This window comes from Cyprinus carpio, unplaced genomic scaffold (genome assembly GCF_018340385.1).
Source record: "Cyprinus carpio isolate SPL01 unplaced genomic scaffold, ASM1834038v1 S000006795, whole genome shotgun sequence".
Lineage (NCBI taxonomy): Eukaryota > Metazoa > Chordata > Actinopteri > Cypriniformes > Cyprinidae > Cyprinus > Cyprinus carpio.
In genome coordinates this window covers 1,539,470-1,561,946 of record NW_024879381.1, presented here as the reverse complement: position 1 = coordinate 1,561,946, position 22,477 = coordinate 1,539,470, and the positions used below count along the sequence as shown (strand labels likewise).

Sequence of the window (22,477 nt, the reverse complement as noted above, 5' to 3'; positions counted from 1 at the left end):
CCACCTGAAATTGCCCCAATCTTTCCAGCTTGAGAGCCCGATCTCTCTGACCCACATCTTTACACATAATCAGTAAACTTCCATTTCTCAGAACCCTCGCTGCAATTATATCTCCAACTGCTTTCTTTAACGGCACAGTCAATCAAACCGGATTTACACCTTCCACTCCACCTCCATCTTTAAACTTAATAACCACTTTAAACTCTTCATCATCTCGTTCTTCTAGAGTACACATATCACTCTCCTCTCCACTCAAATCCGAGTTACTGCTAATACCTAATGTATTTGCCTTCCTTTTCTTCTTCTGATTTTCATTTTTCCTCCCTATCTGCTTTCCCTTACCACTTTTCTCCTTATCTCGTCCTCTTCCATCTCCGGTCCAGTCACAGTACAGCTGTGACCGCCGTCTCTCTCAAACACCCAATTCGTTTTCTCGATGAAAGTATCCGCTCAATCCAATCAGGACTGCCAAGAGTAACCCACCGGTGAAGCCACACTGTGCGCTGTTTTCCGTAAATACCGCGAGATAATCTATCCTATCGCAGGATTTTGTAATATCACGAAATATATTACTGTTTTGTTTCTATGATCTCGGCGGCGCACCGTTTCAGCAATTCGCATACAACTCCAGACCCTGAAATGATGACTGATATAATATATCTGTTTTACGTATATGCATACGCATAGATTCCGCAAAAATAATAATAAATCTAATACATAAAAACAGGCTGAAATAATGATTTCATTCAGGAAAAGGTGGCTTCTTGGTAAATCACTTAACCAGCACTCAGTACTTTGTGATTATAATTTATTTAAAACAAGATAAAGCAAAGACATTCATTTTGTATACATTTTTTTTTTTCCTGCTTAGCTCATGTTTGGAATGCCCTAGTCACAAATCGATTAGATCGCAAAGACGCCAGTAAAGATGCCAGTAAAAAGCCTATTTACAACCCCTCTTTAAAACCTCTTAAAACTACTTGGTGCACTTAAATTCAATTATTGCATTATTAACTAAGGTGTAAGCACAGCTTTGCATATTGTGCCGTTGATTTGGCGATATAGAGAATATGATGGACGTGTAATGCACGTAAAAGATGTCGCCCAGTGACGTCCTTCCCTACAACTGATCTACAACACGGGTATATATTGAACTACGTAGATAAAAAGTCAAAGTACAATTATTCATGCAACCCCTATAGAACTATAGATATGTACAAACGTATCTGAATGGCTTCTTTTTAGGAAATGTTCTGTGTTACATATTTCTACCGATTTATGCCGTCCTACCGCGACTATTTTTGTCCGGGTACACAATGTCGCCGTCGGACCCATGTTTTTACTCAATAATTAATTTGTTTTAAAATGATTGTACAAAAAAAACAATTCAATCATTTCACAAAACTCACACAATTATCATCCACTAATAAATATAACTATTTATTTATTTATTTTTACTTAGTAATTAATGTGTTTTAAAATGTAGCGAAGTACAATACTTCAAACAAAATATACTTAAGTAAAAGTAAAATTACAGATTTTAAAAATTACTTTTAAAAGTAGTGCACAAAAAAGCTACTCAATTACAGTAACGCGAGTAAATGTAATTTGTTACTTTCCACCTCTGGTTGTAACAATTAGACAAAATAAGCAAAAACAGCAGCTACCCCATGATAAACACTTTGAAATCCTGAGCAAGAGAAGCAGAGGTTACTTCTAAGAAGAACTGTTCTTGAAAGAACACATCCTGGTTTTGTCTGTCAATTACTGGAAGGCATCTTAAAATTAATGTACATCTATGCTGCTGTAATATTTTAGGTGGCAAGCTGATGTTCAATGATTGTTAATTTATGTTTTCATCAACACTACTAACAAACTGTTCTTTTTCAATAACATAACAGTGCTGCTGCTGTTAAAAATGCACAAGTAGCCTAACTATACATTCGGTCAAAATCGAATATGCATCAAAATATCTGAATCATTCAGACATGAAATATTAAAAGATGAAGAAGTGTAATGCATCAGAAAATGCTAAAACCATGCTTCATAATGCAGAGATGATCCCTCTAAACTCTTCAGTGTAGCTTAATTCAGTTAAAAACATACAGAAGTTTTATTTTCCATACACTGAAAATTTAAGGCACTTAACAAAAACAAATTTAGATCAGTTTTAATTACATTAATAAAAACATACAGAAAAGTTTTATTTTCCATACACTGAAAATTTAAGGCACTTTTTCATAGCTAATGACGTTGAAGAAAGCAAATAAAAAAAATTCTTTAAAAAGGCAAACAATGCAAAAATAGGATAATACTCTAAAAACAGGTAAATCATCAAAAAAGGCAAATAATGAAAACAGACAAATAGTCTAGTAGGCTAATAATGACTTTGTGTAAGTATTCAAGTGAAGGTGACCATTTCTATCGTATGGTATTATTTTACAAACACCAAAAAAATACAATAATTAAGTAATACTGGGTATTCATAGAAATCACACTGGACGCATTGAGTGAACATGCTTCATAGATCAAACTGAAAGACACTGCATTAACATAAACAATGAAAAGCACCAACATACAAAAAAAATGCACAATTTAGTATATGACACAATCTAAGCGTTTAAAGCGCATGGCCCTATTGTGCAGTCAGTAAGTTTTGAAACAAAACATAAAAATGCTTATTTTAAAAAAATCTTAGAAAATTACTAAAAACACCCTTAAAAAAAAAAAACTTATTAAAAAGCTTATTCAGCAGTCAGTAAGTTTTGAAACGCAAAACATAAAAATGCTGCTTCTATATTCAGAGGAGTTATTAACCCTATAAAGCCTGAATCGTGTTTAATGTATATATTACTAAGGCATCTAGATTGTCAACATGATCAAAACTCTGCCAGAAATATGTTGCAGACAATCTACTACATGCTACGTGTCATCTGACTGATAGTTTACACTTTCATTTTTTATTTATTTTTTTTGTATAAAAGTAAAAGGTCTTTAAGTAAAATTGCACAAGTGTCATGCATACTAAACGAGCCATACATGCCTGATGTATCAAATATGATATTCAACAAAAAATAAAACGTCGTAGAAATATCAGCATTTTGCTATCTGCACCCAATTACAGTCTCAGTTTGTGGATCAGATAAAAAAGGGCTGGGTTTTCTTTTTTTTTTCTCTTTTTAAATAAGCTCCATATTTTACTATATCATACTAATGAGCCATAAAGCATGATGTATCAAACACAATACTCAACAAGCAAACTTTCCGGTATAATAGTTACAGTCTTAAGTTACAATAAACTGTTCAATTTTTATTATAATATATAAATATAAATATATATATAGTTTGTTCAAATATTGTACAGGCAGGCTTTACAGGGTTAAAGTCTCAGTTCCCTGAGTTTCAGAGTCTGACATGGACCATAATTGTGAGATTTAATGGATCAATCCTTGAGAATTAATTCTGTCTTTCTTACCACAAAGCTTTGCGAGCTAAGTTTCAGTGAAATGTTTTCATTTCTCAGGATCCCTCTAAACATCAGTTTCGAAGGTAATGTTTTAGTGTTGTTTAGTAAGTGTAAATAGTGTGAAGATTCTTAAGTGAACATCACCATTAATGATACTCATACACCTGAAATCTTGATAGTGTGACATGTTTCTGTGAGAAATGAGATTTCTGCTGATTGCTCTTCTCTAATTTACCATCTTCTCTTAATTTTCTCTTCCAATAACAAGACTAAATAATGTTACATGTTGTCTTATCAGCAGCCTCATCTCATTATGAGATTCCCATTAGAAGTCATCTGCATTCAGATTTTTAGTCTGTTCAGGGGATGTGTGTCTTTTGAGCATCCATCTATCTTTCATAACCACAGGATTGATATCGTGATTACACAAACACACATACTTACACTAGATATAAGTGCTATTTTGTTTTATGTTGTTTGTTATTTAGTTCATTTGGGGATTTTTTTTATTGTGTTATTTAAGAGACTATTTACCGTCAATGTGCAAGATTTCAGATTCATTAGTCACTATAAATAACTAAAAGGATCAAAAAAGTTTGTGTGTTTAGAATTATGATAGTAAATTAAAATAAGAAAATACAAGTTCACAATACCAAGCATTATCAGGATCATGTGTTTTTTTTCCACTTGATAATAACTGAAAGTGAATGAAACCAGTAGCTACCTCAGAACATAATAATTTAACAGTCGCCGACATAAGCTTTACCGGATTCACGGCGCTCCTGCTTCTCGCTGCTTGCTCCTGAATCCTGTTATTGAACAGAATAAAGTATGGGTTAAACCCGGCTAAAAATTTCGTTATAGGGCGTATATATATTTCCATCGTGTTAAATCAATTGTATAATAATACTCACATTTCATTTGCTGGGCTTGTAGAAAACCACAGCAGCAACGAACAGAAGAAAAAAAACCCGCAACCACAACAACAACAACAGCGTCAGCTGAAGACCGATCGTGAAATCGAAACATCTTGACTGCCGAAAGACAGACCCGACATTTGACTGATAATTTTATCAAAAGCGTTGACTGATATTGACCACTTTTTGTACCTGGATTCTTTAGATGTGCTTATTTAAAACTGATAAATTAAACCTGTCATGTTTTTAAAGATCAATGCACTTCCATCATTTATTGGATTTACTTTAAACAAACATTGAAATGGTATCCTAAAAAATAAAAGGAAACATGCACTGAATGAAGAGATGCCGATACTCACCAGAGACAGTAAACCACTCGAAGCTCCTCATGACTCTGAACCTGCTACTGCTGATCTTCAGTGTATATTCTCCATAGATTCTGGGTTTGTGATGTTCATGATGGTCATAAGATCCAGTCTGGATGAGCCAGCTTCAGTCTGTCTCTGAATCTCTCTTTACAACTTCACCATCTGTACAAATCTTACTCGGATCTCTCCGCTTGATTTCAGCGATGAGAAGTGTCTTTAAAACAATACAATCTCATCACATCATTTGGGTTTTTTATTACGCAGTTCCTAAAGTGAAGATTCTCCCTCCTTTCCCTGACTTTCTCCTTCATGTCTTCTCGCTCAGTCAGCAGAAACACCTAAAACACAAACCACCAGATGACGGCAGGATCAACAACACAATAAAAGAACAAAGAATGAAAGACAGGGGAAAAAACACACGAACATTGTTGTTACATTTTCCATGATTTCAGATTAAAATCCTTTATCTATTTTTGCTCACACAGCACTTATTTTTACATCAATCCTCAATTAAACGGATCATAACAGAAATAAGGGGTCTCATGAAAACTGTCCCTCTCCACCAAGAACACCACTGCAGAGCTCATAACCTACAAGAAAAGCCACTATAATTTTGTTTTGATGATAGCTTCCCTTGCATTGCTTACATTTCTGTTAAGCCAACAATCTTTTAGCTTATGAAGAGCAGTCCACCAATCACAGAAATGACTGCTAAGAGCATGAATGAAGTCACTCACAGGTATTAACAAATGATGCAACTGTTCCTACCTTACAGATTATTGTTCACAAAATGCCCCTTATAACCGATGATAGCCTAAATAATGCTACCTTTAATGAAATACCAAGAAATAACGTTATGCAGAAAGAGTTCTCATCTTGCTTTTGCTGGCAGCATTTTATTTTACATTTAATGCAATTTACTCTTTCTTTTATACTGTTAGACAGCATCCCTAGCCACCATTTGCACTAAATATTTTCGTATTGCAGTTTTCACACTTGATACAAAACAGAACCACTAATTGTGTGAATTTAAACATATGATGAACTTGCTTTAATTATACATTACTCCCATACAGTAACACTAAAGATATTGCTGGTTTGAGCGGCTGGTGATCTCATAGTGTATAGGTCTCCTCCAGAGTCGGTAGGTTGTGTGTTCAATGATGGTCAGAAGATCCAGTCTGATGTGTCACCTTCTGCCAGTCTGTCTTTCGGATCCTCGTTACCTGAACATCTCACAGATCTTAATTTGATCTTTATTATTTAGCGCTTATGCTTGACTCCAAAAAAACATGTCATTCTGTCCTTTTGGTTCAATTCAACATTAGTGTGTAAGTCCTGTATCTTCCCTCCATCACTGACACTCCTGTTTGGATCAACAGCAGAAAGTCACCGAAGAGAAACAAACAGTTCATTACAAATTCATTTCTGAATAAAGCGGGACAAAAAATATGCAACATGAAAATAAAGTGAATCTCTAGTAATCCAACTGTGAGGCATGCATGACACAGGAGCATGACAAAACAACAGACGCACTGCTGTTTGATGTTGTCAACACTAAAAAAGATTGTTCATTCTTCTTTCATTAAGTCATCTCATTCAGTGTACTTGTTGAACCTGAGTAACTTGTAGTTTGGCTATTACTTTTAAAATAGTACTTGTACCATAGTTTTTTCTAAAAGCTATTAATCGAAGTATGAATGCATGTACGTTGACCTTTACAGTTTCAAAAGTAACTCTGAGCGGAGATAAAGAGAGGAGCTCTTTTACACACAAGCGTACCTGTCGTTGGGGTACGTCACATCCAAACAAACAGCAGCAGAACCATCAATTAACAACTTTTCCCCCATAGAGCTTCTGCACCATCAATGAATATAATAAACACACATCCTGATTCCATGTCGCACTGACTCGTATTTGTGTTATTGTAATTATCCACCAGTGATTTACAAGCATAGTTTACCTTGACAGTGGCCTTGCTCTAAGTTAAAAATAAAATAAAAAAAATAATCATAACTTACCATTTTAAAGGGGCTTTTTTTAAATAACCTACTGGTATTGTTCCACACCGATAAAAAATCAGCTTGTACTGAAAAACTACATTATAACTGTCCCGAGGTTTAAGATATGTCTTTGCATGCAGGATAGTACCTTACGTTCATGTACCTTCGGTCTATGGATAATCTTAGAGCTATCCGAAATAATATTTATGCTCTTAAGATTTCAAATTGGAATGCTCAAAAACCTTTAAATTTAATAAGATACAAGACAGCTGTTCACAATATCTACTCATAACAACCGTTTTATTGGACGGCTGTTCGGACGTCAATAATGAATAAAGGACATTTCTATTACGCCTGATGGTTCTAGCCTGTAAACAAGACGAGTGGCCCGTATTATTCCCATTTAAAATAGCGAGAAAAACTGAATAAAATAATATGTCCCTCAGTTGTCCTCTATTGCTTCCTCGTAAAAAGGCACAGGAGACAGTAGATCTGTGATAACGGACCGTCAATGAACATGTGATAGTGATAAGAACTACCAAAATGACGGGTTTAATCGGCGAATATAAAAGAGGGACAAGTAAATAAAATAACAAATCAAGTCTTACCACACACGACCAATAGGCCTACACCTCCTACCGTTCGGAAAAAAGTCAATGTGCTTCATCGCTTTTCAGCGGAAACAAGGAAGGCCGAGATTTACAGAAATCAAAGGTCGGACAAAAGTGAAGTAACAGAGAGGCCTAGATCTTAAAAAAAAAAAAATAAAAAATAATAAATACACTTCCCCAATTCAAGCACTGACTCGAAGCCTGTGTCACAAATTAAGCGCCTTTGTCTTATTTTCCTTGAGTCCATCAATCAGTATTTTTCTTTCCTTTCCGTATCTTGGACACTTCATCATAAACGACGCCCCAGTGGCTTCAAATTACTTTTAATAGGTACTCTCTTTAGAGCCTGATTAAAATTCCTACAAAATCATGTTATAAATGCTGTTTTAACTACGTTATAATGACCATTAATGTCTTTATTAGTTAATAATAGTAAACAATTGCTTTGCAAAATTAGTTTCATTGTTTCGAAGCGCTCGAAACAGCACACGCTGGTGACGCTGCTGGTCAAAAGTTTTTTAATATATAATTTATTATAAACCTTTATAATTTATAATAACATTAAACAATATTTCAGATTTTCTCTAAACTTTCTTGGATGTTAAGACAGGCACCTGCATTCTGGCCAAATTAAAAATACGTGGATGTGTGGAATATGCACATGTTATAATGTAAGCAATCAGGGGCGTCGGACTGGGCGTTTAAAAACCAGTACTGATTACCAAGGCCCCAAAGGAAGAGAGGGCCCTTGAAAAGTCTGGAATATATTTTATTTTACCTGGATATTTTCATGGGGGGCCCATCAGGACTGCCTATGCATAGGGCCCGGGACCTTGTGCAAACGCCCCTGGTAAGCATCATCAATGAACCCTTGTGTTTAATTAAAAAAAAAAAAGTTTGCTAAGTGAAAGTGAATGTGTATTTGGTGTAATGAAATGTGTTTATGCGGTTTTAAGGTTTAAATAAAAACACATTATTTTCCACATACTGTACATTATTGTTTCTCCTCCATGCCATGCCTTCTGAAATGTGTCGATTTTCACAAAAACTCATCTCTCTGAAAAGCGAGGTGTGCTGTGATTGGCCAGCTATCCAGTGTGTTGTGGTTTGGTCGATTGCCTCAAGTGTGTGACGGAAAATGTTACACCCCCTCAACATACTGTGATGCCGTGACCCGGTGTTCTAACAAATAATGCTACCTATCAGATTATGCTTCCAACACTGTATTTATCCTACTGTAAGGGTAGGTGTAGGGTTGGGGTAGGTGTACATGTTAATAAAGGATTTTGCTTCTGAATTATGCTACCATCTGTTTTAATGGGAGGTAGCAAAATCTGACAGGGTAGCATAAATCGTCAGAACACCGGCGCGACGAGACAAAAACCAATAAAAAAAACGAGGCATTTGTTGCATCCAGTGGGGACACAATTGTACTGATTATAATGACTTATACTGTCTTTTTACGCATTGCGTTGCATCATGCCGCATAAACATAAAACCATGTCTGCATTTGTGATCGGAGAAATTATATACAACAAGCTCTACTCTACACTGCTCAAAACTCACGTTTGAATAATCAGTGAACGGCCGGCGGCTAGAGTGAGGGACGGCCGGCAGTTCAGCTCCAGGGCATGACGAAGCGGATATCGTCCTCTTTGGAAGACCAAACAAAGTAGTTTCCCTTTCACAACAAAACACACAGCGTCTATACAACATGATGGCGGCGGCAACAATACTACAACGAGAATAAAAGGTACTCCTTCTTTCTTTGTTGTGAACATCTGGGCGGTGTTATGCAAATCTTCCCACATAGTAACGTAGAGATGTGGGGGTGTGTTATAACGAGCCGTTTTAGGAGGGGCGGGTACGAGTCTTAACTTTTATAAAGAATATCTCTTTTGCAACTTTCACACAGATCTTCTTCATGCACCAAGAGCTTGTAACACTCCAAAGAGAAAGCAATAATTTAAATCACATCATATGACCCCTTTAAAACAAAGAGCTCTCAATTCATCTTAAAATAAAAACATTCTCATACTTCTATTTTGAAGGCAAAAACACTAAAGACGAAGTGATTGTGAGTAACTGTTGCTATCATGACAGATCTATTTCAGAACCAGTTGCTAACTGTTGGCGACCACTGATATATATTATTGCTGGCGGGACTGTTGGCGACCACTGATATAGGCCAACATAAGTACAACTGCAAGTACTTACAGACTGAGATATTTAATATTTATACATACTATAACTGAGAGAGAGAAAAAAATAAATGAATAAAATAAAATAAAATAAAAAATATGAAAATATCTCTCATTATGTTCATGTGATTTAATTATATGTTTTGAGTTTTGTTTTATTCAGATCACATAAAAGGTACAAGACAAACACTTGGAAATATTCAGTCTGTTAGTATATTATATTATTCAATAAAGTGAGAGACATGACATACAGCCAAGTATGGTGACCCATACTCAGAATTTGTGCTCTGCATTTAACCCATCCAAAGTGCACACACACAGCAGTGAACACACACACACACACAAACACACACACACACACACACACACACACACACACACACACACACACGCACACACGCACACACACACACCACACACACACACACTGTGAACACACACCCGGAGCAGTGGGTAGCCATTTATGCTGCGGCGCCCGGGGGAGCAGTTGGGGGTTCAGTGCATTGCTCAATGGCACCTCAGTCGGTGGTATTACCAGCCCCGAGAGTCAAACTCTCTAACCACTAGGCCACGACTTCCTCAGGCAATGTTGCTTTGAAGTAGCCTAATCCTAACCACAGATATTTTTATAGACATTCTTGTTTCTAATGGACATTTTTAAAGTCTCACTGAAAAGCTAAAAAGCAGAGCATGCATTCGTTACAATACAGTCTAAAATCTCACTTGTGACTCTGATTTGACCGTTTTTGATGGATTAATTTTATCTCACTGAAAAACGGTTCTATGAGGGCATCAGTTGTGAGGTTCATTGCAGTAGGACAGGAAGAAGCCGCTTCATCTACAAACTAAATATACATCAACCAAATGGCCACTCGTATGCAAAAGATGCATGTCCACCCAACAGATCAAACCATGTTTCTAAAGAAAACCAACCACAGCAGGTTTCAGTTTGACTCGGAAAATGAGCTGCTAGTGTCACACTTCAGACTGATGATACTATTTGCAACAGTTGAAATGATCATAAAACCCATTTAAAACTATTTATTTCTTCATTAAATTCAGTTTGACTATTAATCATATGCAAAATATTCTACTCTTCCAGGTCTACATATAATTTTTTTTTTAAAAAAAACCATTAATGTTAAATGATAAAAATGTTTTAAATTTGTATAAAGACTTTTTGATAAAACGTATCCCACCATTAACAATTAAAGTTAACAAATGTTTTTGACCTATATTATATGTAACTATGCACTGATTGATTAACTTACATTGTGTGTGTGTGTGCGTGCGTGCGTTGTGTGTGCGTGCGTGTGTGTGTGTTTTTTTTTTTTCAGTCTGTGCGCACTGGGAGGGTCAGACTCTGTCGGAGGAGGATTCAAACACCAGATGAACAGTTTGAGGGTTTAGCAGCAGATAGTTTTATTAGATCAAACACTGAACTGTTAAAGAAAATGTTTCATGCATTTGTTTTGTTCTGTCTGTGCTGGTGGCGTTTGATTGGTAAGTTATAAAAATAATTCTTACAGCTTCCTTTTTGTTTCAGAGATATAAAGCAGATATAAAGTTTACATTTGTAAACTTAAAGTTAACAGATCTCTTGTTTGTTTCTGCAGGTGTGTTTTGGTTCTGAGACAAATGAAACACAGTCAGTGATGGAGGGAGATTCTGTTACTCTACACACTGATGTTACTGATATACATGAAGAAGATGCAATAATGTGGAAGTTTGGAGCTGAAAAGTCTCTGATAGCTCAAATAAATAGAGCCTCTGGAGTCTTCTTAATATGATGTGGACTGATGAGAGATTCAGAGACAGACTGAAGCTGGACAGACAGACTGGATCTCTGACCATCACAAACATCACAACTAAACACGCTGGAGATTATAAACTAGAGATCATTGCAGCGCAACTTTCATCAAAAACATTCAGTGTTTCTGTCTATGGTGAGTATAATTTACCTCATTTTTAATTTCTTGTTTTATTAAAGATATATTCCAGTTTCAATTCATATTAAGCTCAATCCACAGAACAAAGCTGATTACCAAAAAATAAATAAATAAATTGACTTGTACCTCATTTGGAGGTTAGGTGGTGAGGCACTTACATTTGACGTGAACAAGGACCAATTTTTAGAGGACTTAAACTTTATAAAAGCATGTACATTATTTCTAATTTTAAAATATTTTTAAATCATTAAAAACAGTCACTTCGTTGTTGTAGGGTTTACAACATTACGTTGTGATAGTGATGCAGGTTTAAGACTGGATATGAAAGTGTTTTTTTCTTTTATTTATTTATTTTTTCACCCACTCACATAAGAACCATGTCAATATGCATATTGCTTATAGCTATAGCTGTAATAATGAAACCGTGAGTATTTTAAAGTGTACAGACTGGCCCTATTCACTGATATTGTCTTCATATAAATATTACAATGTTTAATCATCATAAACACTTAAAAGACAGAAACACTAAAAACACTACACCAAGATTGTTGCTTATGTTGCTACATGTATTTGTCCATGTTTCTGTTTATACTTTTATGTTTTTCAGCTCGCCTGCCTACTCCTAACATTACCAGAGATTCTTCCCAATGTTCATCATCATCATCATCATCATCACAGCAGAATTGTTCATTGTTGTGTTCAGTGGTGAATGTGAGAGATGTGACTCTCTCCTGGTACAAAGGAAACAGTTTATTGTCCAGCATCAGTGTGTCTGATCTCAGCATCAGTCTCTCTCTACCTCTGGAGGTGGTGGAATATCAGGATAAAAACAGCTACAGCTGTGTGATCAACAATCCCATCAGCAACCAGACCACACATCTCAACATCACTCAACTCTGTCAGATTCACTCAGGTACGTCACCAGCTATATCGCCAATGATATCAATTATTTAGTACAGATGTTAGAGTTTGTAGAGCAGACAGACAGATTTACACTAATGGTTCATTTTGTCAATTGCAGAAATGTCAGTTAAAGAGCAAGGTCTACCGTTATTTTACATATTGATCTTTGCTGCCGCTGCTGGATCTCTGTTGATAGTAGCTGCAGTTGTGATGTGCTGCATCTGCAAGAAACGTAGAAAAACAGGTCGGCAGGACAAGCAATTAATCTGTAGAAGTTTATTTTAAGATACAAATGTTGAAATTATACTGAAATTGTTTCATTTTAACACACTTGTAATTATTAATGCAGTCCAAAACCACGAAGAAGACTCTGATTCAGCATTGTGTAAACCCAAAACACACAAAAAGGTAAGATCATGATTCATGACTGTTGCAAGAAGTTGTGTTGCAGTCAGTTAGTCTGATTGAAGTTTTGCATTTAATGTGCATCAGACGGTCAGTGAACAGACGTGGGTGGTTTAGTGGCCCAACTGCCAGCACTTACGATCAAAGGATAGTTTAAGCATTTATATATATATAAACGGGCACATGTTTGTCCTCATATAATTGTACTCTTTTATTTTTTTTCCCCAAAACAGTTCTCACTGACAACAGCAAACACTATAGTCCACTGCTTTTAATTTAGGAAAGATTTTAATTGGCTTGTAAAAATAAATAAATTACATTTAATTTAAAAAACATAAATAAATGAAAAGGGACAATGTTAGGGTCAACTTTTAAATCTGCTTGAACTTGGGCGCAGGAAGAACAGGGTGACTTCACATTGATTTGACCCAGCACTTTTTAAATTATTTGTGGATTTGTTTGTAAGCAACAATGTTACTGATGTAATTTTATCTTAAAAAAGTGCTGGGGTTGTGTATTTCATTTTTGGGGAATACACCTAATTTAAATATTCTTGATGAAACCTATAGCCTACTGTAACTCCATAATATTCAAGCGTTTTATGACAACAGAGCAGCAGTGTTACAACAGAGCCGTCACTAGTGGGGTGAAATGTGGTGATGATTATAAGGGCCCACGGCTGAGGTGGGGGCCCTCGCCCAACTGGCTGAGGCCAGCCTAAAAAGGACAGTTGACCTGCCACTGCTGCACATCGTCACAAAAGCTTATCATTTGCACGTGTTTTTAAGCATTGCCAGTTTAAACATTCAAAAGAGTTTAAAGCATTCAAACACAAGACGCAGAAAAACTCAACTGAGCCGTGTTCGGTGCGCATGCAGAGAGCTGCATCTCACAGACAGCAACACCGAACCGAGCTCTACTTCGTGTCCTAGTAGTGTAAACATGCAAACAGAAAAAGATGTGAAAGAGCCCAATTCAACACCCGCGCGCAGTGTTTTGTGCAGGGTGCACGCAGAGAGAGGCGTCTAAAAAGGGCTTGAACAACGAAATTTGTTTGTTCTTGCTCTTGTACCGACAAATAGATACAAATTATGTCAAAAAACCTGTCTTGGAGAGTGTCCTCGAAAAAAACCTGTCGGTTATGTCTTAAGTGAAAATAAACAGTGGAGAAAGAAATCGGATGTGTGCATTTTGTCTCTTAAAGTGACCGGCCTAATTTAGCTGTTAGGTGCAGTGGGTGTCCTTAATGTTAATCCAAGAAAATGAAAGGAAGAAAATCACTCACTGCTCTTGACTGAATTACTTTGTAGTTTTAACAAGAATGAATCCACAGTCTAACCAACAATTATTCAGACACCAGCACCGGGGCCCCGCTAACCACAGCTACGGCCCTGCCAGTGAATGTGAGAATTTATAATGGCAACCAGAAAGACACTGCTACTGTTGCATCTGCTGACGTCCAACAGCTTATCATACTAAATCAAATGCATGATTATTATTAAAGTCAAAGCAGTTTGCGCTCATACTGTAATTTCTGTAATATAGAATAAAACGTTCATAGCCAAGCACATCTCGCTATCATTAAAACATTTACATATGTGTATTTTTTTTAAACTAATAATGATTGCACGTCATTTGTGTGCTTAACTCTATCCAGGACCAGTGTTGGGCATAATGTCATCAAATTACTGATTACTCTTTTAAGAAGTAATCACGTTACTGTTCTGATTACTCCATTTCAAAAGTAATTAGTAATTAGTTGCATTACTAGTTACGTAACTTGTTTTCTACAAGAAATTTATGAAATTTCAGCATACACGCTCCCGATAAATATTTGTTATTAAAGCTCAACATTCAGAGAACACCGTTATTTTTAACTAAAGCAAGCGGCTGCTGCGTGCATGGTTTGGCAGAATGCCAGCAAAGAGCGCTGCATCAATATCTCTACAAATCTATGTTATAAACACATTAAACATATATGCACAATGAATCTTTCATACACCTTTATATTGAGAGGATTTGTGAGTAAAATTCTAGAACACTAAAACTCAACCACTCAAACACCCAACACTGTAAACACGCACCATAGCCTAAATAGAAACTCTGCATACGCTTGCAGCTGTTAATCGTTTATATTTTGTGTTAGTTCATGTTGCTTTTGTGCAATAGAAAAAAATTTATTCTTTTTATAAAGATATTTTATGTTTAGATATTTATATTTTGTGGGAGTCCCGTGAATCATTTTATTCTCCCGCATACTGCACCCACACGAGTGTCTACCCGCGCGCACCAGCACTCGCTCATCTTGCCCCTCGCCGCGCTCTGTTGCGTCGGGTCTCGGGGAGCAGGTCTCTAATCCACTGGCACTGTGATCATTCTTGCTTTATCAGTCTCGTTCAGTGTATCATTTGACTGCACTAGATCACTCCCAGGTGACTACAGCAACTTTGTAGTTCACTGACAGCTCATTTATATTTATTTTTAAGGTGCTACTTTCTGTGTGAAAGTTTTTTTTTTTGTTGTTGTTTTGTTTTGTTTTGTTTGCACATATAATGATATCACTTGTTATGAATTGTCTATGTAAAACCTTTTACCATTACACCAAACCCAAACCTGTATGGCCTACTAATTTAAATAATCTGCCATTTAAAATCATGCAGTATAAATAAATGGGTTTGTTTTTCTAAAATAAACAATACAGCATCAGTTTTATATCATTCGATTTTCAATGGAAAAAAAAGACAGTTGTTGACTCATGTTACCTGTGCTGAAGTCTGGCCTCGAGCTGCAGCTGCTCTGCAGTTCATCATCATCTGAGGTGAAATGTAGCTTCAAACTAAAGCTGGTTGCTTTGTAGACATGCTGCAACAAATAAGTTGCTTTTGTGTGAAATGCAACAATTCTCAAACTTTCAGAACTGAAATAATTTGTTTGATGATTTAACGGTTTTAAAAGTCATGTGATGAAACTAGATGACTGAAGTAATTTCCTCCAACTGCTCCATGTTAGCATCTGTTCTGTAGTAGCAGTGTTCTTTGAAAAACAAAACTGCTGTTCTTCCTAATGTGTCCTTTACATTATGTTCAGTTCTACAGATTTGGGAATTTAAAACTATTTTTAAAATGATTTTATAGAAACATTAATAAGGTCTTGTTGGAAAGAGAGAAACATAACGATGGTCTGCCATTAATTTTCTGTCACATCAGCAATTTTCCTGTTTAAGTTTGCGTTTTCTTGCAGAAATCAAAGTCGGAGGCTGTGTATGAAAATGTCCCCAAAAAACGATAATCAAATACCGTGTCTACTGGAACTGATGATAGAGCTCATACAGGATGCTGTCTAATACTGTTTTGGTTTTGTTCACATTTATTCTCTGCCTATACAGCTGAGTTTAATTTTGCCAATTTGTATCACATCTTTTGATTTCATCTAATGAATTTTTTTTTTTTTTTTTTTTTTTTTTTTGCGTGTGCTCTCATAAGTTGTTATTGTGATGTCCAAAATATTGTTGCTTTAATTTGATGCCTCACAAATAGCACAGTATTCAGAAACTCTACTAAATGTTTTATCGTATGGAAATGTAGTTTCTTTATTAAAAAAAAATCACCCTTCAGTGTGCCGTTTTGTCTGTCATTTATGGCTCTTGATTTATACTTTTTAGACAGTTTCATTGAACATTAAGTGCATTAGTGGTTTACAGTATCATCACACACAACATGCTCAGCTGGACATTTTAGCAAATGTAGTACAAGCTCATTATCTCTCTCTAGTGTCCAAAGGAGAAAATCACTTGTCCCTGATTAGCATAAAACCAAACAAATAATATTCCCCATTTTAACATTCATTTAACAAATACCCAAATCAAAAACAACATGCATTTAGCAGATACCCATATTATTAATATGGCCCATTTTAGGTTTCAGGTCACTATGGTTCCATTCCAAGGCAGTCACTGCAATGGGAATCTACTAAAACCATTATAAGACTTTTTTTAGCTATAACATTAAAACAGTAAAAAGTCATTGGAATGAAAAGGTTAAAGGCCACTAAGGTTTTTTGCACAGTGGATGGATTTTTTTACACCATCCAATTGCAAACTTCTAATTGATGGGCAGTTTTGGTCTAACGGTGAAACAGTCAGACTTGTAACCTGAAGGTTGTGGGTTCGAGTCTCAATACTGGCAGGAGTTTTAGGTGGAGGGAGTGAATGAACAGCACTCTCTTCCACATACTATACCCATGACTGAGGTAAGACACTTGAGCAGGGCACCTCAATTGTAAATGGTGTGTGTTCACTACTCACTGCTGTGTGTGTGCACTTGGATTGGTTGGCTGTGTCACATTGCTCACTTTCACTTTCATTTACAACAAATGAGAGTTCGCTAATGTGTGGGAAAACTTTTTTTGTTTGTTAATATAATTGAATAATGTGTCCATACAAAGGGAAATGTTTACCTGTAATAAGTCAACCAAGTACGAGTACAAGCTTAATAGTATCAGTTTCTTTCAAAACCAAACAACTGACAATCACAAAAGTAATTGTAAGTTACATATGACAATTTTGTTATTGTTTCCCTCCCTCTGTGTAAGAAGCAGTTTCTCATCATAATTCTTTCTGTAGATTAAAACAAAAGGTCTTAAAAAGCTGCTCGTAACAGCAGGACAGGAAGAAGGCTTTCACCTACAAACTAAACATACAACAGGTTTGTCCACGCAGTAGATCAAACCACATTTCTGAAAGCCGACCACAGCATGTCAAACCTTGCAAATGGTTTTAACTCTGGGGTAAACCTGGTACTGTGAAATGGCAAATGGTTTTAAACTTTGTACTTTTTTTTTTTTTTTTTTCTCCACAAGCAATAAAAAAAAAAAATTTATTTATATACAACCATTTTAATACACAAATGTTAGGCTCAGTTTTTCTATAGTTCTTCTGATATCATTATTCTTATACTTTAGCTTCTTATACATCTGTTTAATAGTCTGAGAACTATCTGTAAAAAAGAAAATATATATATTTAGTCTTAATAAGGGCCAGATGAACTATAACATAATGAACTATGCAAACACAGGTGTGAACAGGAGGTCCATTGTGGGAGGATTCACACATCAGTGTGTGTTTTTACCGGATATTCTTCTTAGATCAGACACTGAACAACTAAAGAAAATGTTTCACATGTTTGTTTTGTTCTGTTTGTGCTGGTGCGGTCAGATTGGTAAGTTATAAAAGCATGTTTATGCTGTAATGTTTTTTTTTTAGAGTAATAAAGCTGCTCAATCAGTTTAGATTAGATCATTTTCATCTGCTAATATATACACATTCACATTATACGTCTGTCTGTTCATATATCATGCATTTCATTCTGTTTCGTGCCTTTGCATGCTATTGTAAATGCAAATGTAGGGGAATGTACAGTTAAAACCCAATGACCGTGTGTGTCGCAATGAAGACCAGGAGTCAGAGATTCGATCAATTAATCATAATTTTACTGAAGAAAATAGTTTGCAGTTTCATCAGCAGAAGTCAGCTTCAACACTCTCGATGGAGTTCGTAGGCTGCTCTGCGTACAACTCAAAATCACCAACAGTTATACTCTTGACAGAAGATACTAAATGTATCAATGCTTAGGTCAGCAAAATTCTGATTGGTTCCAAAACCTAGATAAACTTAGACAGTTTCCACATATGGATGCAAAGCATATCTTCTGATGACTATTTTGGTGACAAGTTATCAGAGGTCAGATGCAAATACGTCTCTCCAAAGACGTATATCTGATACGCTGGGACTGATACGCTTCTCCCTGCACAGACAGATACTAACACACATATGCAGAGAACTTATCAGAACTTCAAGGAGAAGAAAGAATTTTATCAGTATGGTTCGTTACACACACACTATGAAGTCATCATCTTAGAGAGTAGAAGTATAGAATAAAGCAGGATTCTTTAATATCTCATAAGCACACATAAGGTTACACATTTTACCCTTGCCATAACTTGATCTATAGTCAAACAAGAAATAATGTAATAATATGATTAATATCAATATTAAGGATATGGCCGCTCGGCATCCACTCCTTCAAAAATGGAAAAAAAGAGCTACATTTAAACCAAGTTTAAACCAAGGATTATTATTATTATGTGCAAAATCTCTTCATGGTCTTCAGGTGTGTTTGGAGAGTCAATATCAGTGATTGAGGGAAATTCTGTCACTCTAACACATGATGTCACTATACATACAGAAGACGTCATTACATGGAAATTTGGTGTTGAAAAGACTCTCATAGCTAAAATCAAAAATGAGAAGCAAATCTTATCCACATATGATGGTCCTGACGAGAGATTCAAAGACAAACTGAAGCTGGACAATCAGACTGGATCACTGACCATCACAAACATCACAACTCAACATACTGGACACTATGAAGCAATTATATTTGGAATTAAGTGGTCATCAAAATCATTCAGTGTTTCGGTCTATGGTGGAGTAAAGATCTCATTTGTCCAAACATTCACATACTCTTATTTTACATAGTGAGAAAAAAAAAAAACACTCACTCAGCACACTGAACCGAGAAGAAGATTGTTGATGAGATTTGTTTCCATTACACTTTATCCTGTTTTCAGCTCGTCTGTCTGTTCCTCCATGTCATCAGCAGTAACTCTTCACAATGTTCTTCATCATCATCATCCTCATCACAGCAGAATGTTTCATTGTTGTGTTCAGTGGTGAATGTGAGTCATGTGACTCTCTCCTGGTACAAAGGAAACAGTTTATTGTCCAGCATCAGTGTGTCTGATCTCAGCATCAGACTCTCTCTCTACCTCTGGAGGTGGAATATCAGGATAAAAACAGCTACAGCTGTGTGATCAACAATCCCATCAGCAACCAGACTCAACATCTCAACATCACTGAACTCTGTCACACATGTGCAGGTTATGTCAGCATATTTGATCTACAACAAAAAGAGAGATCAGCTCAGTAAATAAGTTTATTTACTGAGCTGATCTCTCTTTTGTTGTAGATCAAAATGACATGATTTGTAAGAGATTTAGAAAAATGTGGCAAGAAGGCAAGTATTACAAAAAAATAAAAAAAAAACAAAAAATAAAAAAAATATTACAAAAAAGTAATAATACAACAACATCTGCAGGAAACATAGAAAAACTGATCATGAAGGTCACTGTTACCTACATTATAACAAATAATCTTTATAAATATTGTAATTGTTTGATAGTCATAGTTATGACTTATATACACTTAGAAATTCACTCACAGCACAAAACCAAATAACACTACTGTAAAAAACAACAACAAAAAAACAACACTCACTCGACTCAGACCACTACAAATTGCTCCCCCTCACCTTAACAGAGTCAACCGTGCGTAAGAAAATGGAAAACCCAATGTTGTTTGTTAGCATGTGGTCCCACAAAGAGGAAGGCCAAAAAGTTTGATTTCCTTCTTTATAGTACTTGGACTCATGGGATTTGTAGTCCAACACATTTGTAGTACTAAACAAGCCTAATATAGAGTCACTACCAATACTACCTCCACCCCCATTAAAATACATTAATTCTTTAACTTTGACAACAACAATAAACAACAACAATAATAACACACTTGTCACAAAAAAAAACAAAAAAAAAAAAAAAAAACAGACCCAGTTAGGATTGTTTTCATGTTTTTTTTTTCTTTCTTTTTTTTTTTGAAGCAGTTGAGACCTGTGATGAAGACATAATTTATGCTGATCCCATTTTTCTCAAAAGAAAATGACAAATCGGTAAGATCAATTATTACTAATTTGTTGTCTATCCCTGTATAAATTCAGCAATGCAGATTTAAATGTGTATGAGTGTGGGTTTGTATAATGAATCAGTCAGACACCTCACTCACAACACCACCATATCCCAATACATATAAAAGCTATTTATTTACTTTTTATTTATTTATTTTACATGAAGCAACTGAGAACCACTGGAGGACTGCTTGATCTGCTTGATGAGGTTTACCATCAATACTTCATACTTCAGTTTTTATTGTTAATAACACTTCAGTCAGTGCATATAATATATAATAAAATATCTTATTGTTCTTAACAATAACAGAAGAAAGTTATGTTAATAAATATGGTTAATGTATCTCCAATACAAATCTATTAAGTTGCATTTTAGAAATGTAAGTGGACTGAACTTTGTTTGCTTTGAGTGGTGAACAGTGTTTGTTTATTTTAGCAGAAACTCACTCTGTGCCAAAACCAACTAACGGGAAACTGAAGGCTTCAGGAAATGAAAGTGACACCAATGCACATTTCTTCTTGTTTGCATGACAGTCCATGAGCAAATGCATTTTTTAAATCATCAAACCTGCTTTACAACACCATGGTGGCATTTACACCATCCATCACTTTTGGTTCTTTTTCCATTTTTCTGGTTAGATTGGATCTTGTTAGCAAATCACATATCAGTTCAGATATTTATTGTTCAATTTGACATTAATTCCATAAATTGGTCCAGGGGTTGGACAAAAAATAAAAAACTGTGAATACCTGGTAAAATGGCAATATTTCATTATTAAGGTGTTTTACCAACCATTTGCCTTTAATACAGCTTCCAACTTTTTTTTTATAACAGATCCATGCACCTTTTGAAGAGTCTAATGTAAGTCTGTAATAAGGGTCACACTTCTGATGGTTGTTTTAGAATTATATTCTCTTATGTGATGTGTTTTTTACAGGAGGTTAAAGAGGAAGATGATGTGGAGTATGTACCTATTGCCGTGAGATGATGATCAAAGTGCAAGACTGAGATCCTCCTGTGACAACCTCAGACTTTCAATGTCAATGTTTAAGTTTTGGGATTGGTGTGAATCACCCCGTTGCATCAGGAAATTTATTCAGCAGGGTTTAAAGTGTGGTACTTAAAGATGAATTCATGAAATCCCTTAAAACTTCAAAAGAATTTGCCTAATACAAGGACTTTTAACTAATTATCTAAATCATTTGTCACATATGGCACATTTTCATGTTTGATTCTTAAAGTCTTAAAGAGACCTCGTTAATCTCATTTTTAAAAAGTGCAAACCGTAGACGCAAAATACTCTTCTGTTGTCTCTTTGATTCACATCTGTACAGAAATGTGATTTTACTTGGTTTAACGTCAGTGTGTGAGAGTATGTTTATCTGCTAGATATTTGTGTTTAAACGTCAGGTGTGTGAGAGTATGTTTGAGGTGTTTAAAGTGTAATCTCACATCTCTAAAACACTGTACTAACCCTTTGATGCACCTTATGGGTCTAAAGTGACCTGACTGAGTTACTTTTTTTATATCTTTGCAAAAAAATTAATTTCATCATTCAGAATACCAGGAATTCCTAAGTTAACTTGTTTTTGATCATCACGAATCCTTATTTTTATTTTTTTCTTACTTTTTTAATAAAAATCATTTTTGTTCACTAGCTGTCTAATGCACAACATGGGTCTAAAATGACCCATATTCATTTCCTATGTTATTTCAAATACACTGAAAAAAAAGGTTTCATTCATCCAATTAAAAAAAAAATAAGGTTAATGATTCATATCACATTTAATTTGAGCCGATGGAAAAAAAATAAAAATAAAAAAAATGCCCTGAGGGCATGATGGATGAATGAAA

General features: G+C 35.5%; 2 long non-coding RNA genes across 2 annotated transcripts in view; one reads left to right on the top strand and one right to left on the bottom strand.

Moving 5' to 3' along the window:
• The window catches only part of LOC122144892, a 316,590-nt gene that overhangs the window by 170,421 nt on the left and 123,692 nt on the right, over window positions 1-22,477 (bottom strand). The window lies entirely within an intron of this gene.
• LOC122144894 lies at window positions 20,491-21,252 on the top strand. Its single transcript, XR_006159907.1, has 3 exons — window positions 20,491-20,607; window positions 20,789-20,830; window positions 21,059-21,252. It is a non-coding gene; the product is annotated as an uncharacterized LOC122144894 (long non-coding RNA).